Source organism: Haemaphysalis longicornis, unplaced genomic scaffold (assembly GCF_048455015.1).
Source record: "Haemaphysalis longicornis isolate Haplotype H1 unplaced genomic scaffold, Haemaphysalis longicornis Haplotype H1 scaffold_1, whole genome shotgun sequence".
In the NCBI taxonomy this organism is placed as follows: Eukaryota; Metazoa; Arthropoda; class Arachnida; order Ixodida; family Ixodidae; genus Haemaphysalis; species Haemaphysalis longicornis.
The window spans coordinates 66,637,320-66,663,463 of NW_027526203.1; the positions used below are offsets into that span (position 1 = coordinate 66,637,320).

Sequence of the window (26,144 nt, forward strand, 5' to 3'; positions counted from 1 at the left end):
AAACCTGGCGCCGGTAAGTATTATTTTTTTATAAAGTGTAGGGGGAGCGATGCGGACTACGGACGCCAACGCGGGTGACATCGTGAGTTACTGAAATGCTCTGCATTTAAAAAAACATCTACAAACACCGCACAATGTACTGAATCCTTGCACTTTCGCAGAAGCCTGGAAAACTCCAGTCAATGCGTCGCCTTCTCATTAGCGACGTGAAGCCCCGTTTGTGGGGTCATAAAACGCCGCGGGGAGTCTCTCGGCATCCCCGCGCTCGTCCGGCCCTGTGCGCACTGTAGAGTGTTCGATGCATGTCTCGGTTGTTTGCGACCATTGTGCGCCTTTGAGACCCCTGGCCGTGTTTGGGACCACGTGGTTTGTTGGCTGGTCTAGAGGTTTCGTCGAGCTTTCAACAGTGCTCGAACGAGGCTGAGGAAGTAATAAATTCCACGCTGCTTCACATATACGACGACCACAACACACCAGCCAGCATCTTGGCCGGCAGACGCCTGACCACACTGCCGCTGAACAAGGAAATATTCTTGGAAAGCTTCACGAGTTCGTTTCCAGAGCTGGGGCAGAAACGAATACTGTAGCTACGTCTGTTTCTGAATGTTGGGCACAAAGAATACTTGGGCGAGCTTCGTTCGGCCTACGCCTCAAAGCAAACGAAGGGAGTGGGCTCTGGGATCGGGTACGTGGTTTCTGTGAAAGGCTGGGATTGGGAAAACCGTGTTTCCCGGTCGAGGAGACAAAAATGGCCTTTATGAGGGCAGGGGGCACAGGAAAAAACAGTAAAGCGTCCATTTCAGTTTCTATTCCCTTTGGAAATAACCTTGGCTCATTCCTGGGGTGGGGGTGGCTGGGGGTTGGGGCGGGAGAACGACTCCGAGGGCCTACGGGCAAACGTCGCTTCGGCAATAGCTCAAATTGGTCTCCGCCTCCAACGACAAGTACGAAATAAAATGATAACGCAGTGCATGTCTTTCAAAAAGTCCTCGACAACCGAAGAACTCCCACATCCGTTTCCCTTTCCCTTCAAAGGGCCTTCCGGCGATCCACCACCCACATCCCCTTTTCCCCCTGCTCCCTCACTATGCAAGGCGGTCAAGCGACAACACTGTAGGTGAAAATAAATTTAGTTGACATTGATTGCTTCGTTTGTTTTGTCCTCAAGCTCGGTATAGTATAAGTTCGACCACCGTGTTGGTACTTTTTCTAAACGTTTGGCAGCCATTTCTGTCAACATAGAGCAAGTGCAACAGCTGCCTGGGCCCCCATGCATTCGTACGTTTCTATTTAATAAGCTAAATATTGTTATGTAATAATTAGTTTCTTACAATAACGGAAAAGTAACGACGTTTCTTTTTTACAGTAACTGCAACTTAACTTTTGGAAACTTTTTGGAAACTTCGTAACTGTAACTGTAACAGAGTTACTTTTTGGGGTTAGGTAACTGTAACTGTACCGCTCTTACTTTTTTTCGGTAACGTGCCCATGAATGGCAAGACGTATCGTTCTTTCAATGCTCAATCGGTCTGCCATGACAAGAGAACTTCGTAATTAAACAAACAGGCTACAGGCCACAGGCCCTATCAAGAGCACCACCACACCTCCGCCGCCCCTCCCCCAAATACGGGTGCGCGCTAATATGATTCTTTCTGCCTGGATCCTGAACTGTTCCGTATACATTCTAAAATGTCCAATGAAGGTCATTTTGAGCAATCGTCAGCATTGCTTAATAACCAATATGACCGAGGAATTATCACTGTACAAAACTTCGCAATTTTTAGCAAATGTATCATGTCGTAGCCTGAAAGGTGAACATCAAAGTCGCTGTCAACCAAGGCAATACTGTAACTATGCCTTTACTGTCTGTGTCACGCTGAAAAACGGCAGTCTGTAGCATTTATGTATGCGGGGCCATGCCGTTACGCATGTTTTCTTGGTGGACTCCGGGAAACAAAAGCATCGCGCACCACGAGCGAAGGCGAAGCTGGCTCGGTACAACTGCCCAATGCTCCGTTCTCTGATGGACCAAGGAGCTTCCCAACATAATTTCGATTTCCCGAGTATCTGACGAAAACTACAAAGTTCCTGTACGCCCTATGCATTCCAGAGCCGTCCGTGCTCATACACTGCAGAGGCTGTTTTACCGTTTAGCTTTAAAACCCGCCGTGTGTACTGGGCTGACCAATGGCCGCGCACGAGTCAGCTAAAAAATTAGTATGTCCTTTCATTAAAGTTTGAAATCAAAATGGTAGGACCTCATTATTACTCCTTCCTCAGATCTCACGACAAAATTCCGAACACAGCAATATTTTGCCCAACTTGCACAGAACACGCCTAATCACAGAGTATGGCCAGACACCGCCGTCTTTCCGTTATTATTTTTTTCTTGCTGAATTTAAAGCTCGATACAGCATTGAATGGTCAATTTTGCAGTGACTTACCCCACTTTTTCCAGAAGTGGTACCTACACCTAAAGGGAATGACCTCCTCAGAAAAGTTACTGGATAGTGCGCGTCTTCAGACAGACTATAGGGCATTTATGTACGAAGCATTGAATACTTGACAGAGATTGACGCAACTATTTCAGAACGTAATAGGGGAGCTCATTACGGCAGACTCGACATTTGGGCTGTGCTGAAATGTCAACCAGATTCGCTATGTTACAAAGCACCACCTTCTCTTGTCTGCCCGGAGTCCTGATAGAAGCTATGAAGACCAAAAACAAAAGCGGAAATATTAACTGGCATTGCTTAACAAGTACCGATGGCTTAATTATTCCGCTTTGCGTGACGGCTAATCCTGCATGCCATGTTCGTGTAACTTTCGTCGTTAACAGCGCTGGTCTTGTGCGGGATGTCTGTGTGTTTATATAAGGTTAGTATTTCCTGAAATTTTTGCTAGTGATATGACGCTTATTGTAGGCATAATTCATAGCCTCTTGTTTTTTTTTAAGATAAGACATGCGCTAAACATAACCTAAGGGCATGAGTTCGATGTAAACTCTACAGAATGAGCTTCATTGGCCATGCACTGAAAGCTGCTGTACGGGCGTAGAATGCTTGTATGCAAAAAAAACTTATTCTGCATTTTGGTCAAAAACTAAATAAAAAACTCATTCTGACGGCCCACGTCATTTTATTGCGGATCTCACACTCATCATACTCCGCACGTTGAAATAAAGGAAGCAATTATTCACATGAAACTATGGCTATTTAATGCAATGCCTGCACAAGGTGCCCGTGCGTGCAGTATACGTCCCGTATCACGGGCACAGATTTGCACCACGTGGTCTGCGGATTTTCACCCAGTTTACAACTTCACCTGGCGCAAATACCATCATAGTCAGCACCAATATCATGAGAGAGACCCTAAAGGGGCCATATGAAGACAAAATACAGCCTCGTTCAATTTGGTAGAACTAGCTTTGGTAACTCACACGCTCTCTTTCAGTCACAGACGTTTTTCAACCGAAGCAATGCATCAAATATCAATAACTCATATTTAGCGCTGCACTCACGTAATATGGGCAGGAGTGATGTATACAGCCCAGCACTAAATAGTAGTTATGAGTGTGTTAACTGCGCGTTAGAATTAAAATGGTAGGATCAGTGGAGGCCCCTCTACAACCGCGCAATCACGTTCCTTGGCGGGGCGTTGCGCTACTGAGCACGAGGTCGCGGGTTCGATTCCCGGCCGCGGCGGCCGCTTTTCTGATGGAGGCGAAAAGCAAAAACGCCCGTGTGTACGAGATTTCGGCGCACGATAAAGATCCCCAGGTGGTCAAAACTAATCCGGAGCCCTCCACTACGGCGCGCCTCATCGCCTGCGTTGCGTCGGCGCGTTAAACCCTACAATCAATCAATCAACGTTCCTTGGCGGTGGCTTGGGGCGTTTGGCTACAATCGTACCAATTAGAACCTGTGATGCCATAGAGAAATCGCGGGAAAGTGGGCGGCGATTCGCCACGGCTTCATATGTTCTATTTAATATCTCGGTTATTAGATGCGACTGCATGTCGTTCACTCGCCTTGTCCCTGCATCCGGCGTCGGCGTTGTTGTCGGCGTCCGCCCCTCCCCCATTCTCCTCGCCGCGTAAGCTGCGCTCTCCGCCGCTCACCCCTCTCCTCTCCGATAGCGAACACTCTCTCGCGAGGGGCATTGGATTGTATTCGAATGGATTGGCTTGGATTAGCTTGGCTTGGCTTGGATTGGATTCGATTGGATTGGGTTTGATTGGATTGGATTGGATTAAAGTGGATTGTGTTGGATTGTGTTGCGTCATAGCCGCGGCAGACGCACTGGCGCCGGAGCGTCCCCTTACCGTTATGCGTGCTATAAAACGCGGTGCCTGCGCCGCTCCGCTTCATCGTTCCAGCGCCGTTCTTCCGCTGTCCAACGCTGCAACGTGAACCCCCATGCGTCGCATCTACACAGGGGTTCCCGTGAGGGGAGCTGGGAGATTTTTTCCTTTGAAGTTGGCGATAAAACTGCTATCATTGTTATCAGGACAATTCAGTCTTTTTAATGAACCAAACAGGTAAACTACCACGCTTTTTTTTCATTGGGGCGGGGACGGGGGGCTTGAGAACAACCTTAGCCCCCACCGAAAAAAAATCCTGGCTACGCGCCTGGCCGTACCCACCGTGTTTCCCAACAACCAAGACTACAAGGCGAAAGGAACTGCGAAGCCCAGAAAGCGTCGTAAATGTAACTCTGATGTGTTGATGCATGCGTAGATGTCCAAGAGAGAGCCTCAGCGAAGGTTACCTGCCTGATCACAATGATGTAGAAGCGCTCGCTCCTGACTTCCCCGTAGAAGGGCGCGTAGAAAGAGGGTTTTCAACTGATGTGGGGTGCCAAACCACCTGAGACATCGTATGCATCATAGAAGAGAACAAGAAAATAGAGGCCCGACTAAGAAAAAGATTTCTCGCCAATTAAACGACCTGCAAAGGTTGCAGAGTGAACTCGACGAACTGAAGGACCACCTTCAATCGTATCAAACGACAAGGCGATTCATGCTTTCGTGCAGTTTTTGGAAACTGCAAAAGAGGGCAACAGGGTCTGCTCGGTTTATTAGCAACCAAGTGGTTAATTGTTACAAGCAAGAGCCCTCCTACTGTGAAGAAATACTGCGCGAATGTGTGCTTTGGAAAATCTGCTCGCGAAAGGGGTATGAACACTTGCTCGCTAGAGGTCTTTTGAAGTGGCCATGTCGTTCCACACTTCAAAGGTATGTGGGGCACTCGACCGATGACGTTGGCGTGACCTCCTTGATAGAGGAGCGCCATCGCGTGGAGCGCAAGGAACTGTGTGTTGCGCATGCTTTTTGCTGATGAAATGGCTATCGCAAAGAAGGTGATATATGACCGACAAGTGGACAAAATATTTGCCATTGTTGACATGGTCCCCGGGGGAGAGGCAAGCACGACACCTCAACTGGCAAACCGCCTGTGGTGTGTTGTTTTACGGGGATTGTCAACCAGCTATGTGATACTCATTGGCTATTTCTTCACGCGATGCCTGAAGAACGACAAGCTGTTTTGTATGACGATAGAAGTTCTGATCGAAAGCTGTCGAAGACGTGGAATTTCTCGTGAAAGAGTCATAACTGACAACCACCAAACAAATATTGCCCTTTTCAAACGTCTTTCGGGAGACGGCACTCTTGTTCATACTGTGCCTCACCCATTAAGGAAGGGTGACCCACTTTTCCTTTCTTTTTGATCCCAATCATCTGATAAAGATTATGCGCACCAACTTCCTTGAGCGACAAATGATGGACGAAGATGGACAAATTCGAGGCCGCTTCTACCTGAAGAAACCATTTGAAATACAGTTAGAGCTTCTGGTTAAGCCAGGAAGATTCCTCACTCTTGCTCACGTGGAGCCAAACAACTTGTAGAAGATGAAAGTTTGCTGCATTTACTCTTGCTTTATTTTTTCGCAAGAAAGAATCTCAGCCTGCAAATACGTTTTTTGTTATTGCTGTTGTAAACAAATAAAGGCCTGCATGAAAATCTCGGTTCAAACGTTTTTTCTTGGCTTCGAACAACAGTGTTCCACGAATGGGCTTGAAAATTTACAAGGCCGTTGTGCAGTTTGACTTGCAAATGATTTTTATTAGGGGAATATAAATATATATGAAACTGAATTTCAAAGCTCCAATTGTAAGTGACTTTTCCGGATATAAATACACAGTGCAATATCAGAGTGCGTGAAACGCTGGTGAATGCGAATGCAGTAAACAAATGGAACGCTCCGTTCGCAGTATCAATATTTGTAACTTCAGGCTCCTTATGAGGACTTTTCAGTCTCAGTAAGCGTCACGTTCACTGCGGACCAACTATAAACACTAAGCAGCAGCTCCATGAGTGCGCGCTTTGTGAGGTTAGCAACTAGCAGCCGTGCGCCACGCACGGAACCCGGCTAGAAGGCTGCTCCGGCATACTCTAGCAGGCACAAGGGAGACTTTGCCAATATGAAGGCTTTTGCAATATAAATTTTAGCTCTCACAACTATAAAAGATTCGAATTGCATTCGTTTGTTTTAAACATAGCCAAGCATAACGGCATATCAGCGCCGTCATCAGAGCGTTTCTCCGTAGAGCGTTTCCCTAATTTTAGGGACCTTACATTTCCCCGGACGGTAGCGCCGCGGCGGCCGCCAAGAGCACTAGACCCCGGACGCCGTTTTCGCGTCACATAGCAGGTCGCACCTTGCGTGCGATTGATCGAGGGGCCGTGTATAGGCACGGCCGGACTGGAGAGGCGCGCGCGCGTTCCTTTATACGGCCTTCGCAATGCGGCTGGTTCCCCAGGTAGCACAAAAGAGCTTAAAGGAGTACTGACACCAAATATTGACGCCTAAAAATGAGATAATTCGCTTCAGTAGTTTGTACAGATGCCTCACAGAAATTTTTTCAGCGATCCAAGGCCGGAATCGCATCTAAAATCGATTTTGATTGTCCAGACCGCGAGCTTCCACAAACCGGCAGCACTAGCGAAATCGCTTTCAGCGTGACGAAACATCGGCCTACCTGTCTGGCCGGTTCAGGATGACGCCATATAGTCGTTTTCGGAACTATAAACGGTATCCTGCGCTGCTGTTGTCGGTGCTATTCGTTTGTGCAGGACCCCGCACGGGGCACCTTGAGTACTCATGGTGACGGTGAGCAGCGACACCGCGGACCCCGAGCTCCCACACATAAGCCGTGTCCAACCGTGGCGAGGTGTTTAAAGGTGAAGGGTAGAAGCCGTAAACGGTGGCCGTCGGAGCCTTGGTCAAGCTCCGGCCGATGGGCTCCCTGCCTGTCTACCAGGCAGGGAGCTCCGGGACCTCTTTGACTACCAGGGTAAGGTCAAAGAAGAAAGTACCCCCGTCTCCCTGCTTTTATACTATGCTATATGGCATTTTCAACCCCCCCCCCAGATGTGATCGGCCCCCGAAAAGGGGCCGCACCGAAGTTTCATTTCCACCTCTTTCAACAACTGTCTTTCTAACAACTGTAAACAACTATTCCCGTTTTCTTGTACTTGAGTCAACTGACACAGAAAGATCTGTCGCTTCATTGTCTGTCTTCTTGGTATCGAAGTTCGTGATGAGTATAATTGGTGAGGCGTACAAAGCCAAGAAACAAAGAAGTGGACAATTGCTGGTCGAAGTGACCAAGCAGCAGCAGGCAGAAAAACTCTTGAGCCAGACCCGAATCGGTGATCTTGACATCAGGGTCACGCCCCACCGCAGCTTAAACAGCTCCCAGGGCGTGATCTCCGATCCCGATCTACTGGACGGAACTGAAGCCGACCTGCTGGAGGGCCTTCGAGGTCAGGGCGGAACAGGGGTCAGGCGCATAAACATAAGTAGAGAGGACAAACAAATACCTACAAAGCATCTGATCTTAACTTTTGACAGGTCGAGCCTTCCAGAATACATAAATGCAGGTTTTGTTCGATGTCCGGTCCGGCCTTACATTCCTAACCCGCGGCGCTGTTTTAAGTGCCAACGGTTTGGGCATGCCACCAACTCCTGCCGCGGCCGCCTTACCTGTGCGAAATGCGGCCAACATGACCACCCGTCCGAAAACTGCAACACCCAGAGTTTCACCTGTGCCAACTGCCAGGGGCCCCACGCAGCATGGTCTCGCACTTGTGAGAAATTTAAGCAAGAAAAACAAATCATAAATGTAAAGGTGACTGAGAACATCACCTTTCTAGAGGCGAGAAAGAGGTTCGCCTCTTTCCCTCTGGGGAGGTACGCCGACGCAGCTCGCCGGGGGGTGGAGCGGCGTCTGGTTTCCACAGGGACCCAGTTCAGCGAGTCTGACCTGGTCCGTCCCCCGCCCCCCCCCCCTTGGGTTGCCTCTGGCAGCCCAACTCACCACCACGCCGCTTGCTGAGGCAGCAGCGGTTGTGGTGGCAACCACTTCCGTCGGGACCGGTGCCGCTCCCGTCCCTCCCTCCCCGTCCTCCGGTGCGTTGGAGCGTGCCATGGACACCACGGGCCCCGCACCGGCTCCCAACGCCACCGCACCGCCCGTGCAACTTCTGGTGCCCCCGACACCTGCGGCGGTGGCGGGTCAAACGAAGGGGCCCCGAAGGGGGGCCAAGTCCGGGGGGCCCTGTTCGACGGGCACACCCAGGACATCGGACGATGAGATGGACGTCGGGCCGTTCTTGCCTGCGGTCCACCGCAAGGAACGCGTCCCGACGCCAAAGCCTCCCGACAAACCAAAAAAGGCGAGAGTCACAGCCCCGAAAGACGACACATAAACAAGCACACACACTCTAGTAGCTCTCACACTAAATAATGGGAAGAGAAAACATAATTCAATGGAACTGTAGAGGCCTTCTTAAAAATCTTGACGATGTATACGAAATACTGCATGCTAGTCAGCCAAGTGTAATGTTTGTTCAGGAAACACATTTGAATTCCAAGCACACAAATTTCTTGAATAGTTACATGGTCTTCAGAAAGGACAGGGATGGCTGCAGACACTCTTCTGGCGGTGTGGCCATAATTGCCCGGAAATCCTTACCCTGCCACCCTGTCACTCCGAACACTATCCTTGAGGCTGTAGCAATACGCTTGATAATATTTAATAGGTTGATAACGGTATGCTCTATATACATTCCCCATGATGCTTCAATTTTAAGCTCTGACTTCGAGGCGCTGGTTGACCAGCTGCCCGAACCATACATCCTGACAGGCGACCTTAATGCTCACAACACTCTTTGGGGCTCTTCTCGCACGGATGCCCGAGGTCGCCTTATAGAGAAATTAATTACATCTTCAGGAGTATGCCTTTTCAACAATAAACAGCCTACATACCATAACATAGGACACAACACATACTCATGTCTTGACTTGGCGATTGGCTCCGCAGTTCTCTTTCCTCTCCTCGAGTGGGCTGTGGGCACTGACCCATAAGGTAGTGACCACTTCCCCACCTCACTCACATACATAGGTAAAGGCCCATGCAGTCCATCTTCCCATAATAGGTTCAATGAAGCACGAGCTAACTGGAATACATTTACAGAGACATCCAAACCACACCACACATCCATAGGACACCTACACGTCGAAGAAGCTACCCAAAACCTCACGGCGCACATCCTCGACGCCGCCGAAAAGTCCATTCCCCACGCCTCTGGTGCCCCGCGCAACCAGTGGAGGCCGTGGTGGAATGAGGACTGTAGGCGGGAGCGAGAGGCTCAGAACAAGGCGTCTGGTATCCTTCGTCGGTACCCCACGTCGGGAAACCTCCTCTTGTTCAAACGGGCCAAGGCATTAGGAAAACGTTTGCGCCGTGAGGCAAAACGAGAGAGTTGGCGTACATTCATAACATCAATAAACTCCTACACAGACACACGGAAAGTATGGACACGTATACGCAAACTCAAAGGACAACAGACACACAGCCTGCCCCTGGTCAGTACAACAGGGGACACACTGGAAGACCAGGCTGACACACTCGCACAACACTTCCAACACGTGTCCAGTTCAGCACACTACACGAACACTTTCTTGAAACATAAAGCCTCTTGTGAAAAGAAGTCCCTACACGACAAGAACAAATCACAGACTTCTTACAACTCCCTGGTTTCACTACATGAGCTTACGGCTGCTCTGAGCACGTGTAAACCCTCAGCTCCAGGCCCAGGCAACATTACACACACAATGATACAACACCTACACGCAGACACACTTGAAGCACTTCTACATCTATATAATAAAATATGGCTTTCGGGGCACATTTCACACTCTTGGAGAGAGGCCATTGTAGTGGCTCTCTTGAAGGAGGGAAAGGACCCGTCGTCCCCCTCAAGTTACCGTCCAATAGCCCTGACGAGCTGCCTGTGCAAGCTCTTCGAGAAGATGATCAATCGCAGGCTCGTGTACTTCCTCGAGTACAATGCTCTTCTCGAGCGCTGCCAGGCAGGCTTTAGGGTGGGGCGATCGACAAACGATCAACTGGTTGCACTTGACTCATACATCAAGGATGCCTTCGTGCATAAGCAGTACTGCTTAACTGTCTTTTTCGACCTCGAGAAGGCCTACGACACCGCTTGGCGTTATGAGATCCTTAGTGACCTCAGGTCATTCGGTGTTTCGGGTAATATGTTGAACACCCTTGTTAGTTATTTGTCGGAGAGAACGTTCAGAGTAAGAGTTGGTTGTGCACTCTCAAAGGTTCACGTCCAAGAAAATGGCGTGCCGCAAGGTGGCGTGTAGAGTTGCACTCTCTTTATCATAAAGATGAACTCTCTTGGAAAGGCACTGCCACCAACAATCTCTTATTCTATGTATGTAGACGACGTGCAAATATCTTTTAAATCATGTAATATGCCAATATGCGAACGTCAAGTCCAGCTTGGTGTCAAGAAGCTTGCCGGCTGGGCAGACAAGAATGGGTTTAAATTGAATCCTGTAAAATGCTCCTGCGTTGTGTTCTCCAGGAAGCGCGGGGTCCATCCGAACCCAGATATTACTCTGAATGGCGTGTCGCTTCTTGTGAACAAGGAGCACAAGATCTCAGGTGTTGTGTTTGACCAGAAACTCACATTCATTCCACACATCAAGAAACTTAAACATAAATGTCTGAAAACAATGAATATACTTAAGGTTCTCTCCCATCAATCGTATGGTTCCGACAAAGAACTCCTACTACGGCTTTATACTGCTTTGGTTGGGTCTCGTTTAGACTATGGCAGTGTGGTATATGGGTCGGCGACTAAAACAGCGTTGCGTATGCTTGACCCAGTGCTACACTTGGGGCTGCGGCTTGCGTCGGGTGCTTTTCGCACTAGCCCTGTCGAGAGTCTGTATGCCGAGTGTAATAAGTGGAGCCTTGACAACCAACGGACGTACATGGACTTTATGCTTTTAAAATTTCATCGCTGTATAACCATCCTTTTTATCCTATCTTTAACGACACATCCACATCTGTGCTTTTTGTAAATCGCCCATCCGTTCCTCTGCCCTTTTCACTTAGAGTGAGAGAGCGAGCCTCGGATCTGAGCGCTTCGTTTTTAGATGTGTACAGATCATCCTCTTCAGACATTTTACCTCCTTGGAAAGTTCGTCCTGTTTCCTGCGACCTTTCTTTTATTAAACTTGACAAAAATCGGGTACCGCGAGCTGCAATACTGCAGCACTTTCTGTCTCTGCAGTCTAAATACCCACTTGCAGAATTTTACAGTGACGCGTCTAAAACCTCAACTATGGTCTCCTGCGCTGCTCATGGTCCTAATTTCAGTGCAGCCGGAACCATGAGCGTCCACACAACAATTTTTTCAGCAGAAGCATATGGAATTTTACTGATTGTACGACACATACTTGAAAATGAAATTCCAAAGTCTATCATTTACACAGATTCCTTGAGTGTTGTTCGCGCACTGTCATGGCATACACCCCCCAAAAACCACATAGGTAATCTTGTATTTAACACTATCATGTCTGTGTATGCACAGAAGCATCAGCTGCTCCTCTGCTGGGTCCCAGGACACGCTGGGATCGCTGGGAACGAGTTGGCAGACGAGAGGGCCGCTGCCGCTGCACTCAGGAACACTGTAGACATTACAACGATACCCTACACAGACCTCAAGGCACACATAAGACAACACCTGCGCAGAACATGGCAAACACACTGGGATGAACAGACAGACAACAAACTACATGTAATAAAGCCACACTTGGGACGGTACACAGCTGACTCACACAACAGACACACGGAAGTCACCTTGGGTAGGCTGCGGATAGGGCACACTCATGCGACGCACTCGTATCTGCTGACGGGATCTTCTAGACCCCAGTGCAGCAGGTGCGGAGAGGCCCTATCCGTAGTGCACATACTAATCACATGCAAGGCACTTCACAGAACACGACACAAACACTTCAGAGAACTCTACAGACAACATATTCCCCTACATCCATCTCTGTTTCTGGGTGACGATGCCATGTTTTCCGTTAAGCGTGTGTTTGAGTCCTTGTCAGATGTGAATTTTTTAAACCTCATTTCCTATCACGCATAATCAAATCTGGCCCTATACACCAGCCATCACCACTGCCGTTAATTGATTTTATTGTTGTTTTGGGTTTAGTAGCCACTATTTTGTTTTAGATACTTTTGTTTGGCGCTCTTTGCCCCAGCTGGCCTTGCGCCAAAAAACTCTAACCATAATCATCATCATCGTTTGTGCAGGAGACGTGGGCGTAGCTGTGTGAGCAATGCTTGTAAACGTTGCATGTTCGACGTCTTTGCTCTTCAGTTCGTGGCCGGCGCATGGTGTTCCCTGGCACTGGTGCCGAAAACTGCGCGGTGCCGGCACCACGCAGTGCGCGATGTCGACGGGGCACCGCGGCGACGCGGCAGTGCGCGTCGCCGAGCTCGCCCAAGTTTTGCTATGGCAAGCTCGCGGTATGCGAAGTACTGCTCGTGGAAGCCTGTCCGAGCAAATTGACGACGACGCCAAGATGCATTATTTTCCACGCGACGACATGCAGAGCTAAACGTGGACTGAGTTCGTGCGCGACGGCGGCCGCAAGAACTGTCGCCCAAGCCAGCGGGCCCGGGGTTGCACGGGTCACCTTGGGTGTTGGGAACTTTAGGCTTAGTATCGTGGTGACTATTTGATCGCTTGTATCGGTACAACTGCGAATGACCATCCCTTACACAACTTTTCACCCCACCATCATCCCCTTTTTCGCATATGGAGCTTTATTTCGGCAATAATCTCCGTTTCGGCGATCGGTGACCAAGACATCGGCCGCGGCCTGTTTTCATTCTAGCGCGCAGGTGGCGCCATCTTTCGGCCGCTCGCCGCACCGCGGTGCCGGCTGTGCTGGGTCGGAGCGCCAAGCCTCCGCTGCCGGTCAGCGTAGGCTTACCATCGCGGCAAATATCTGAACGCCACTTTTAAATTCAACGCTGATAACAACCCCTAGCACAATTTTTACACACACTAACATATACTTTCTCGCACGTGGAACTTCTTTTTCGCGATCAGATTGATTAGAAGAGTGGCGACAAGCTGCTGCTGTCACGGTCTGCGCCGGTTCGAGCCACAGTGATATTAAAATACGGACGACGGCGAAGACATCGCCGGCCTAATCGCCTGGCCAAATAAAGTTGTTCTGTCTGTCGGGTGGCAGCGACTCATCCGAGTCTGACGATTCAGGCGACGTGTCGACTGCGCGGGCGAGTGAGGACCATGTGCAATAGTAGCAGACGATGCGGCGAACGCATGGAGGAAAGAAAAACGTCCTTGACGTCACGGGTGAAACCGTGACGTAAGGCTGGCCCGCTTGCAGGCTGGCCTTCGAACGGCCATTTTCCCGCGTGGCGACCCAATTTTAAATTGGTTGCAATAAACGTGCTATAATTAATTCTGTGTTGGCGGCTGACGGCTTTCGGTTCGATTTTCGTAATTACTGGGCCAATATGTATTCTTTGCAGCATAAAAACTGAAAGCGAGAAATTTCGTGTCAGTACTCCTTTAAGGACGTCTGGTATCAGGATTTTTCAGGACGAAATAAACGGCTTGTAAACACCCCAGACAATCCGATAACGCTTTCGCGACGTTTTAGAGAGGTCTTAAATCACGTCTAATGTCCAGCGGGTATTATTATTTCTAGACAACTTATTTATTCTCCTTAAAACGTCTCTGGAAATAGGTCTAAAAGTGGTATTTTGCAAGAGCTGTATAAGTCCGTCAATGTGGCTTTTCAATCGGCATTTTAGATGGTTTAAAGACGTTTCGATAATTACAGTCTAGAAAAGGGCTTTGGAAAGACGGTAAGAATCCATTTCTTGGGATAATTAGAGCCGGATTCTATGCGTATAAAATACGGCTGCATCAACCCACTCCCCTACTACCCCCCCCCCTTCCCCCGGAGGTGATGCTAGGCGTGAATGCGGCCGGTTTGCTGCACACAATCGCAATAAAAATGCCTTTGGTTTGAGAAAACATTTTATTTGAGACCAAGCAATGGGGGAAAGTACTGAGCACAAAAATACCATTGCCATTCAAAACACAATTCAGTGGGAAAATCTTCCTTGCACGTGCCAGAAGCATCATTATACAAAAACGCTACGAATGGAGCGCACACAAAACATTGAAAACAAAACGAAAAAAACTCAATGCAAGAAACTTGTACCATCAGGTCGAAAACTCTGCGCATTTTCTTATGGATATTTCGAGGCAAGAATGCAGCAAAATAAAACGTGATACAAAGAAGGGTACATGCAAGAAACTTGCACTGTCACGTCCACAACTTTGTACATTTGCGTATGGTTATTTGAAAGCAAGAATGCAACACAAATAAAACACTGACAAAAAACGGTTAATACCAGAAAATTTTACCATCCAGCTCAGAACTTTATACATTTGATTTTTACGCTTAAACAATATGATGCAAGGAAAACCGGTTCTGCAAAAAATGACAGCCTCTTAGGAAAGTGAAACAATTAAACAGAGTTTATTTGAAAGATCACATTGTAAAGAGTATATAACAAAATGACTAGGCAGAATACCAGTGCTCGCCTGACGCCAGCAACGTTAAAAACGTTTTTCTAAACAAATAAAAAGCCATGTGCGGCATGAACACACTTTTATCCTTGGATTAAGCACTAGAATAAGCACTATAACACTGGTTAAACCCCTTCTAAAGAATGACTACTGCAAATAGCACTTGCCAACCCAGCATAAAACGAACATTTACTGGTCTGGATAACGCAAACTGAAACAGTGCCGAAAAGCGCACGCAATGTAATAGTAAATGAGTAACTGGACAGGTCAAATACGGATGACAGCCACTGCAGCTAAACAAATGAGCTTCATTCATGTGCACTCTCTACCACCTTTGGTTACCCCGAAAAATAAGGGCATGGAAAAAGACTGCCCACTTGCGTTAGAGCAAACAGCAGTGTAGTCAGTTTTCCCGGCTCCGTAGTTTAACATTAAGGTACGTCCACACTTGTGGCGCTGCGCGCGCCCAGCGCCGCGCGCGCAAAAACGCGCTGCAAAACGCCGTTTCGCGGTAAGATTCCTCTGCCGCGCAAGGATTGGTGTGCGAGCCATTTTTGCGGCAAGGCACTTTGCGCAAAACTCAACGAGCCCATCAGCGCGCGGTTCACGTGTGCTGCGAGGTCACTGCTCTCTCCGGGAAGCTCGCCGGTGCGGAGCCTGAAGAACCGTTCCCCCGTTGCAGAGGGCTTAGAACCGGTTCTCTCGGCCGCTGCCGCCGCTTTTGCGCACGCGCGCTCCCAATAGTGCGGCCTTCAGAAAGTGGCGGCGTTTATGAGCGCGTGGCCCGGCGCGAGAATATTGCCGCAAGTGAGGACGTAACGAGGTTGGTACAAGCGCTTACTTGCTTTTAAATGCATAGCATTTTAGTAACTCACAATGTCACGCGGCGTTGGCGTGCCTTGTCGTAGTCCGCATGCGCGCCTTGTCGTAGTCCGCATGCGCGTCTTGTCGTAGTCCGCAGGCGCGCCCTGTCGTAGTCCGCAGCCAGGAAGAAATAACAGTTTCCGGCGCCCGGTTTCGAGCCCATGACGCCGCGGGCGGAACGCAAGGTGCCCGGCGCACTACCGACCGAGCCACGAAACCGACACAGATTTCGATGCACCGAAAGCGCCTTATATCCTTCACTCATTTCTCGTTTGTTTCGAAAGCGCCACAAGTTGTCCCGCGCCTCCAAAAGATGGCGACACGGGTCCCGCGATCGAGAGATACGACTTGCCGGCGCACCCCCTCGGAAATGCTGTGCATTTGATCGTGCCCCTCGCGAGGGGGATGTCTTTATAAAAACAGTTTCCAGTCCTATGCTACACCAATAAAACTCAACCAAACACCGTTCATGCATCATGCATTGATTTAACCTTACCAAGAATATCTCTTTGAAGTAATAAATGGTGTGGTTAAGTGCATTTCACTTTTCTCTGGTTTTACTATTCCAAATACTCGTACGTCGTGCTTTTTGAAGGAAGCGTCCGGTTGGTCAAATTGAGTAAATGCCTTTTAAATGCAGAGCATTTCAGTAACTCACGATGTCACCCGTGTTGACGTCCGTAGTCCGCACCGTCGTTGTCCCACCATATAAAAAAGAAAATACTATCCGGCGCCAGGTTTCGATCCCTCGACCCTGCGGGCGGAACGCAATGTACATGGCGCTCTAACGCGCCTTATATCGTTGACTCATTCAAATTACTGCTGACGAGCGCTCTCTCGTCAGCAGTTGCCACAAGTGCAACAACATTAACGTAACGCAAACTACTTAGCGTCGTGCGCCCCCGGAAATGCTCTGCATTTGATCGTGCCCCTCGCGAGGGGGATGTTTCTGTGTGTTTGGAGAGGCGCGAACGAGTTGGAAGCATTTCTGCCTCTAGGCGGCCGCGTGGCGCCATTGCATGCTTCTCCGCGAGACTCGTAGAAGCGTCCTCAGGGCGGGAGATTCAAATTTTTTTACGGTGAGACAAAGCTTGAAACGAACCACACTTCTAAGGCAGAAGAGAATATTGCTAGGCGGCAAAGCTGCCGAAAAGCTCCCTCCGTTCACGCATTTGCCGATGATTAGCCGAAATGCGGTGCATGTACTAGCCGCTCTGGTGGCCCGACACGAGTCTTCATGAGCTCGAATCTTGAGGTCCTGATCGCAGCCGTGCAATCCCGCCGCACGTTCCATGCGAACCACGGATTTCGGGGGTGCGTGTTGAATACGCGGTGCTTCAAGCAGGTAATAGCCATCTTTTAGGTGCGAAGTACCTTAGGACCACGCAATGCCCGTCGGCGTCCGTGAGCATAGCATTTATAATCGCTAAAAATCACACAGGCATCGGCAGGATTCGAGCCTGTGTCTGGTAGACCAGACAGAGTTACTGTCATTCGTCTTACTTACTGGGCTACGACCGTGAGTTAGTACCCGAGAGTCAAATGGCTTTCCCCCTCACCTGTAGCGGTGAGGAGTACCTTAGGGCCTCCTAATGTCCGTCCGCGTCCATCCGTGCGCACCAAATCAAGCGAACACACCACCAAAATCAAGCGAAATTCCACTTGAGCAGTGAGTTGCAGTTTAATTTAGGGAATAATCACGGTGCAACTTATGGCTCAAATCGAATGACGGTTGGGGCGCAAATCGGATGTCGCTCGGGGCTCTACTTGGATGTCATTTTGAGTCCCCGTACTCCGCACCCTCGCCATCATTCGCGGAGCTGCCATTTTTCAGGCGTGTTGTACTGCAGGCGACCAGCCAAAAGCAAATCTTGTCCCATACCCATGAAGAAGGTACAGCCTCCACTTCATCAGTCTTCAGGAACCGCACAATTGTAAAGGCTGCAAACAGGCACATTGCATTAAGCGCACTTGCAACACGGAAGCCTTAAAGTTCTGCACATTTAAGTAAACTGGCGTTTACTGAAATTTGAGCAGGAAGTAATCTCCAGTTGTGGAATTGAAGTCAAAAGCGCACGCATGAGAAAAATGATGAAAGCTTTTAAGCAGCTGTAAATACAGAGAACAAAAACAAGACAAAAATTCAACGCTGGAATGCATGAAAGAAATGAAATTTCGAACTGATATATTTTATAAATCGGTTGAAATATTCAAAAATAACAATTGCACGATATTTTCACGCTACTTTAATTTAATGCTGCCCAACGAGCCTTGTCGCGAATCGGGTTCGGACATAATTACAACGCTTACCACGTCCATCATCGGGCTGGGACGGCATGTCGCTATGTCGACGTCGGGTTCTCAGTTCTGAGACAAAGCAGGTCGGGGTTGGAACCTGCGTACGCAATACCCAGCAATGCGTGGATTTGAATTGTTGCAGAAAAAAAGAATAGACAGGCGCAAGTAAAAGCGCAGTTCCGCTTAGAGCAGAGAGACACGCACGTTGTGACGGTTTGCTGAGCTTTATCGGCATCAAAACGCGTACACCTGAAACGCTACGGCGCGATAAAGGCCGCCTGCGTTCACCCACGATGCCCACGACGCCTTGTCATGAGGCACTGCGTCGTGGGACGACACAATTTTCTCATAAGGAGTGAAACGAACCCGCTTGTTTGCGTACGACCCTCCAGCTGGGATATTAAGGGTGAATACAGACTTACGAAGGTTATCGCGTAGTTTTGAAGCCGGCTTTCGTAAGAATTACGGTGGATGCGCAGCTTGGCGCTGCTACCAATGATTCCAAGGTAGAGCACAAGTTGTCGCTCAAGTATACCAAAACACTTAACAAATGTTACAATGCGAACAATGTATTCGAGGTGAATGCAGTTGCTTTCCCATACACTTCCTGCTTGTAACTAGCCACAGCATTACGTATACAACCCTTTCATACTTCACAACAGCTCGAAACTGCACACGTCAAAACAACGGAACGGCGCTTGCGGATGGAAATAAAATAAAGCTCTCCTTCGCAATCGCTGTCACAAATATAAGAAATATTTACGGTTCATAGCACGGCGGTCACATCGGGCTTAACAGAATGTGAAGTATGGACCCGCACAAACCGCAAATACTTACAAAAATCCTCCCTGTTCTCTGCACGTACTACGAGAGCGATGCACAAAGGGGCTCCAGCATGGAGGAAAGAATACTCGGCTCCAGCCTCCGCCACAGCGTCGGCGTCGCCACAGAACAGGCGTCGCAGAACAGCGCTGCCGCCAACTCTATGCCACTCGCCTTTGGCGCCAAAACTCATTACTCTCTAACCAGTGCGCGCGCAGACCCCCAGACCATAGCCTCCATACGCATGCGGGCGCTGCCAACGCGGCGGAGGAGGCAGAGAGCAAGGCTTTTTACGTGAATTCTCTCCCATGGGATTTTATGAACGGCTACACGAAAGCCAGAAGAGCAACTGGTAAAAGCAGTTGTAAAAAATGCGTTTTAAAGACGTAATTTTCGGAGGGATCTTATCCTTGCAATTATTAACTTCTGGAAGCCGTCTTTTCCTGTCTGAAATCCCTTTCTGACGTTTCATCCATGAATACGACGTTTTCTAGACATTCCGTGCTGCCTGGGTCCGCCTCCCGCCGCACCCCTGTGGTGTCGCTGCGGCCCTACTGCTCTTTCTAGCCGCTCCGCTGCTACCTGCTGCGTTCGCCGCTGCCGTTTGCGCGTGCCGAATGCGAGCGCACTCTCGGTCTTCCTTCGGTGGTGCATGGTCGCACTATTTTTAACTGTCATGTGCTGAAACTAACACTTTTTGCCCTTTTTTCTATTCAACCACTGCAACCCGCCGCGGTGGATCAGTGGCTAATGCGTTGCGCTGCTGAGCACGCGGACTCGGGTTCGAATCCCGGCCGCGGCGGCCGCTTTTCCATGGAGAAGAAAAGCAAAAGCATCCGTACGGGATTTCGGCGCATGGTGAAGATCCCCAGGTGATAAAAATTAATCCGGAGCCGTCCACTACCGCGCGTCTCATCGGGTGCGTTGCGTCGGCGCGTTACCCCTACAATCAATTATTCAACCACTGCAAAGTGATCGTTTTGCCTGCGAATGGGTCTGAGTCAGCAAATAAGTTTACGTGGAACATTCGACGTTTGCACGGAAGAAAACGACAGACTTAGATTGGCGTCATTGCCCTTAGACCAAAGTGCTGGAATTTTTGTTTACGCAACAGCGGCAGTACCAACAATTAAGAGATGGTGCGGCACATTTAGGGAAAAGTTTTTATTTACAACGAAAATACAAACTGTGTGACGACCGTTAGGCTGCGCCCGCCTGAATATGTACAATGTGACTGAATATTATATGTTCATGACTGAAACCTAAGCGCAAAAAGTTCGGCCTGGGGGTGGTATAAATGTGTTGTCGTTTTCAATGAAACTTTCAGTTGATAGTAAGCGCCTGTCCCTTTCCCTTTCTCGTCCCTGTAAAATTTTTGCGCTTAAGTTTCAGTCATGGAAATTGTTCAACAACTAGCTCGTCTCTCCATTTTGCTTCTGAATATTATAACTCGAAAAGATCTGTACTTGAAATGCTATGTCACAGAATGTTTCACACAGCTCGTTTATCTTGTTCATATCACTAAACTGTCCAGTTGATGAAGGAGGAAGGTAGCCTTTTTCTCCCCCTTTTCACAATCAGCGACAACTTTCTTGACAGAAGCAAGCCTTTTGTTTTCGCGATAGAAAGCGCTTGCTTTCCGTTCAGCGTCGAGCTGCTGTTTCAGTTTGGTACACTTTGAACGGTGGTACGCAGCTTTTTTACGAAGCCTGCCGATAGTCGAAGCATACGCACTTATTCGCTGGGCGCCATTATTCGCTGTTTGAGTGCAGACACTAAGTTTCTTCTCACCCAAGTCGTCCGGTGATTCCGAGACGTCAACCGCACCTTCTGCCTCCGCTTTTCGCTTGGTTGGTTTTGGAACAGGGACAGAGCATCTGGATGCGGGCTCCTTACGAGGCTTTTTGGCTCTCGGCACAAGTTACCTTGGGTACTCTTCAAACACGGTTGGCACAACACCAGGTAGAAGTTTTCTGATCCGGCACCCGGGGACGTAGTCAGTGGAGACTCTGGAGAGGAAATGCCGGCTACAAACGACAGTTGACGCCGACTTGTCGTTGAAAACCAAATTTTGCCTCGAATGTTTTTCAGCTACTTAGCGGCCAGTTCTGCATTACTCGGGAACTGATGAAAGGAAACGCCTGGGGTCCTACTTGACTGTGACTTACAGTGCAGTACACAACAGTACACCATGGTCTCGCTGGCCGGTCCGCGGCGACCGATTCACTGCTTCGCATTGAAACACATGTCCCACAGAACGACAAAGCAACGAGTAGGTCTACACAAAGATACACAAATCACGACGTAATTTGCTGGCAGCACTTCGCAAGCAACACACAACGCAGTGTAAAATGTCAGAACGGCGTCACCAACAAGCGCGCGCGCGAACGCCCGGCCGACCCGAGAACGGCTGTCCCTATCCGCACGCCTCGCGCGGATAATTTTTAAAACTGTCCGCACGCCTCGCGCGGATAATTTTTAAGACTGTCCGCACGCCTCGCGAGTCCGAATGCGTCGCCGTGTGCCAAGTTTCTTTTTTTGTGTGTGCTATTACGGACGCCCCAGTTTCTTCCGCTCTCAACTCGGATGCTATCCGCGCGTTACGTTGTGTCGTGGCCGGTTACTTAACCCAAGTGCAGCGTCGGTCAACGCTCGGTTTCACGTTGCGTGCTGTCCTGAGCCAGCTCACGGGTGAAGCCGACGTGCCAAGCCCTCGTTGGACAACGAGAAACGGCGACCACGACGACACCGATCCATCTCCTGAAAAATCGAGGGCGAAGTTTGCCATCGTTCGTTCTGCACTACCTCTCCTACAAGTCGCGTTGCCATCACCAATAACATGCAACAATGTGCCAGAGATCACCACACGAACAAATGCCGTGCTCTGATATGGCGAATACTGTGAGGTGAAGCGGTGAAGATGATTGTTCGCATCGGGCTTGGAGCTCGACGTACTACCACATTCGGCTTGTGATTGCAGTTACGGCGTAGTACATGGTAAATGCGCGAATGAGGTGTGGTCGAGTGCAGCGTAGGTTCTTTGTGCTATTGCCCTTCATGTCGGCGCATTCTGCGGCTAAGTGCGATGCTTGCACGGGCAGCGATTGTTGCAGGCAGCCGTTGCGACCAATGTGTGGTTGCGCTAGTCAGCTACGATCGCCTTGGCGTTTGTTTAGCACCCGAGGTGCTTTCTTTCAACATAGCTGCTACCGTTGTAACATCCCTTGCAAAAATTCTAATAGAAACTTGTATCAGTCTTATACATTTCTGTATTAGGTGTATAAGAGGCGTATTAGTCTTATACGAACCTGTATCAGTTCTATCAGTTTTTTCTATTAGCATGTATTAGTGTAATACAGATTATTCTATTAGTCTATAAGTACTAATAGGACTAATACAGCTCTAATAGAATATAAAGGTATCAGTCTGTATTAGTTTTGTGAGAACTGATAGGACTAATACAGCTCTATTAGAATTTAGAGGTATCAGTCTGTATAAGTTTTGTGAGAACTGATAGGACTAATAGAGCTCTATTAGACTTCAGTTATATTAGTCTGTATAAGTTTTGTGAGAACTGATATGACTGTATTTGTTTTATCAGGAACTAATACAAATAAATGTGATGAATTAGAAATGTAATTTTTTGAAATTGCTTCAATTAAAAATTTGGACAAGTTAACTTCGGCTGTTTTATTAGTTTGTGGTTCATAACAACTAATTGAAGTGTATTAGAAACTAATATTGTTCAGATATATTTGATCTCGGGATCAAATATTTTTTGGAAAGTTGCCTTCAGCCCTGAAAATTTTTAACTAGTCAACTCAAATTTTTTAAGGTCACAACAATGGTCAAGTTAGTGATGAACAAGAATCAAACCTCACATACTCATATTTTCCATACTGATATGGCCTTAGTAATGATTGTGTGGGCTTTGTTCAATTTTTAACAGTATGCCCAGTGATGAGTGAGTAGTGGCCAGAACAGGTATAAATAATACCTACGATAGCTGCAAGAAAACGTGCTCCACTAAATTAAAAAAAGTTAAATGAGACACTGGAATTTGGTTAAATGCACCAACATTTATTAGCATATGAACCAGGCTAGACACAAAAGATAGAACAAAATACAATGCCGAAGCCTGTCAAAGTGATTCACACCAAAAGATGAATTGAAGCAATGAGATATGCAAATACAATGAAGCAGTTAAAAAGTCATCGGTATCCCCAGGCTTTCACCTTCAGAGCACATAAGCACACCAAGTGCCCAGAGGAATTTTCTTTTTGTACCTTCAGCCTTTTTCCAAGCAATTTCTTGCTTACGCAGGACGACAGATTTTCAGCCAAGAGCCAACTGAGTCACGTAATGCTCTTGAGTGCTACAGTGCTTAGTAGAACACGCTCAGTCTTTCTCAAACATGTTCGGCAAATCGCCGACATAGTGAGTGCCACTGCCAGTGAGCGCGACAGATACACTGCTGACCTCCTCAAGACAGATGATTACACACCGCGAACTCTGCATGAATGTGCTAATGTGAGCAATATTTTTGTATTGCTCACACACAAGATGGGTGCACACTAACACGCAGCTGTGGTCAGCCAGCTGACATACTTTTTGAACAGCGTAGTACTGCCCCTGCTTGCACTTAAACACTGTGTTCCGAGTCTTCTTAGGGCGTGTGTAGCTTACGGAGTGTAGTTGCTGTCCTTGCACTTCTACACGTTCGAACTTAACCACTGTGTGTGGCACAGTTGCAAACTTTTTCTGAAATGCCTCTTTTTGGGCACCTTCAACTTTATACACAGTGCCTTTTCCCAGTGGTCCCGATTCCACTTTTCCAGCTACGTTTAGGCCCAGGAAGTGGCTGCAGATAGCTTCAGTGTTTACCGACATCTTCAAAGTGTTGAAAAGCTTCATCGTCTGCATTTTCATGACAAACCGCTTGCACACTTGGGATGGAACACCATTACCACTGCTGATGAGCTTCAGCAAGATGACATTGCCTGTCTCAAAAAATTCCCTCGCACTTCCCCTAGGGGGAGAGTATGTAAGTGCGAATGCACGGTTGTTGATTGCGCGATTACGGTGGATATCGTGATCTTGGAGTGGAGAGGAGGCGCCCAACACCCGCAGTCACTGAGCGGAGAGAGGAGGAGGAGAGTAGCGCCCGCCGTTACGGCGAGGGCTACACCAGCGCCCTCACGCGTCGGAATGCGGAGCGCCCGCTACGCGAGCGAGAGCTCTCCCGCCCGAAGTGGAGAGGAGGCGCCCAACACCCGCAGTCACTGAGCGGAGAGAGGAGGAGGAGAGTAGCGCGCGCCCATCTCCCCCCGTTGCTAGGGAAGACGAGGAGGAAGACGAGGAGCGCGCGCACCCGCAGCTGTTGCTATGCGGACAACGGCGGCGGACGATTCAGGCTCGCTTAAGAAGTGCATTCGCACTTAAAATGAAAGCGGAATGCGGCCACAGGGGGCCCAACTAAGCAACGCTTTTAGGCAAGTGGAGAAGCTGGTGCACGTTGAAAGTCATGGCTCCTTTGCCATACAATTCCTCCATTTGAAAGACGAAGTCCGACAATTTGTCCATGGCGTTACGCACATCACATCGAGTGATTCTGTCCTTCAAAAGAAAGTGGACGGGCCCCACAAGCTGCTGGCACAAATGATTGTGGTGGATGTCAGCCAAAATCCCGTCAAGGCAGGGTGCAGCGTAGAAAAGGATCCACCATTTCCATTCGCTTGCTTTCCACGAAGGCCGCTCATCAATGCTTTGTGGAAGCCTTGTGAACCACTGTGGTGGTTTGAGATGCATCAGTCTGTGGTTCAGCTTTCTCAGGTTATCAGCTCCAGCAGTTTTTCCTGCCAATCCACCTGGGGTAAACCAAATGTCAGCGAGCTACCTTGCTACCCCTTCTAGTATGCAATGCATATTGTCTAGGCAAACTGACCACACAAGGTCAAAACGAGGAAGACGGGCTAGTCGCGTGAATCCTCTTATGCCGCGAGACATCACTCCTGTTTCAAGCAATGTTTTCATGTCTTGCCGCACAGTTTCGTTGGTTCTTGGTGGAGCAGCATTGTATCTCTCCTTCACCACTGGGTACTTGATTGACCCTGGAAGTGAAAGACAAATACCAACTCTGTCAATAATGTCTTCTTGGATAAAACCAGCGCGAATTCAGATGAAGACGAATTAAATTCCAACTAGCCCAGCTTGCAACCCTCCTGCAATAACGTCTTCATTAATTTTTGATCTTATGTTAGCTTAGTATAACCAGAATGAACTCCTAAATACAGTCTTTTAAAAGAATTGCACTGACATTATAGCAGTCGGTATGCTAGAAAACAATTATTTTATTTTGCTGCTGTCAGTCAAACTGCAAATATACCACTAGCGCGTGCATTTTTGCTTCTATCAATTTAATAAAAACACTTTCGTGTTCAAAAGAACTTACACAGAAATAAAAGCAGTATAAACTTACCGTTACTTGGGATGCCTTTGTGATGACAAAAACTGCAGCCATAGTAGCCATTGTACTGTTTGCCATTTAGCAGTGCTGCACGGGCTGGGGAGTCCACGCAGCAACAGATGACATGAACTGTTGACTCGATCGTCACCCCATCACACTGCCACTTGATGGTTTCAAAGCTGTTGACGCCGTCAACAAAGAGGTCTAAAAAGGGCGTCATCTTCGGTTTGCCCTTTCCAAAATACAGTCCGCACAAGAACACATTGCTCCATCGGAGGGCCACTGGCAGCTCGTTCACAACACATTGGATAGGCCACAGAGGTGCCTTGCTCGACTTAAAGACTTTTGCCCCATCAGTGTTAAAGGTGAAGGAAAGGTCATGTGGCGAAGCATCCTTCATCACCTTCTGGTAAAGCTGTCCATCACTGAGGTCCGTCATGACTGTCCCTGCAGTTTTAAACTGTCTCTGCCTTAGAGATGTTACAGCCCCCTTGCAACCGTCTTGCTAGAGAGAGCAAGCTCCATCTGCTTCCTAATGTCCAGGATTGCAAAGGCATTTGGCGGGAGCGGACTGAGCTGCACTTGGGGAAAGTGAGATTGCCTACATTAGTGCTTGGAAACTTGAAGCCGCACTCTTGACAAAAGTAGTGTTCTTTAACGAC

At 48.5% G+C, this 26,144-nt stretch overlaps 1 pseudogene; it reads right to left on the reverse strand.

Moving 5' to 3' along the window:
• Positions 1 to 832: 832 nt before the first annotated feature.
• On the reverse strand, positions 833 to 25,702 carry LOC144176190 (uncharacterized; annotated as a pseudogene).
• Between the last annotated feature and the right edge of the window lie 442 nt (positions 25,703 to 26,144).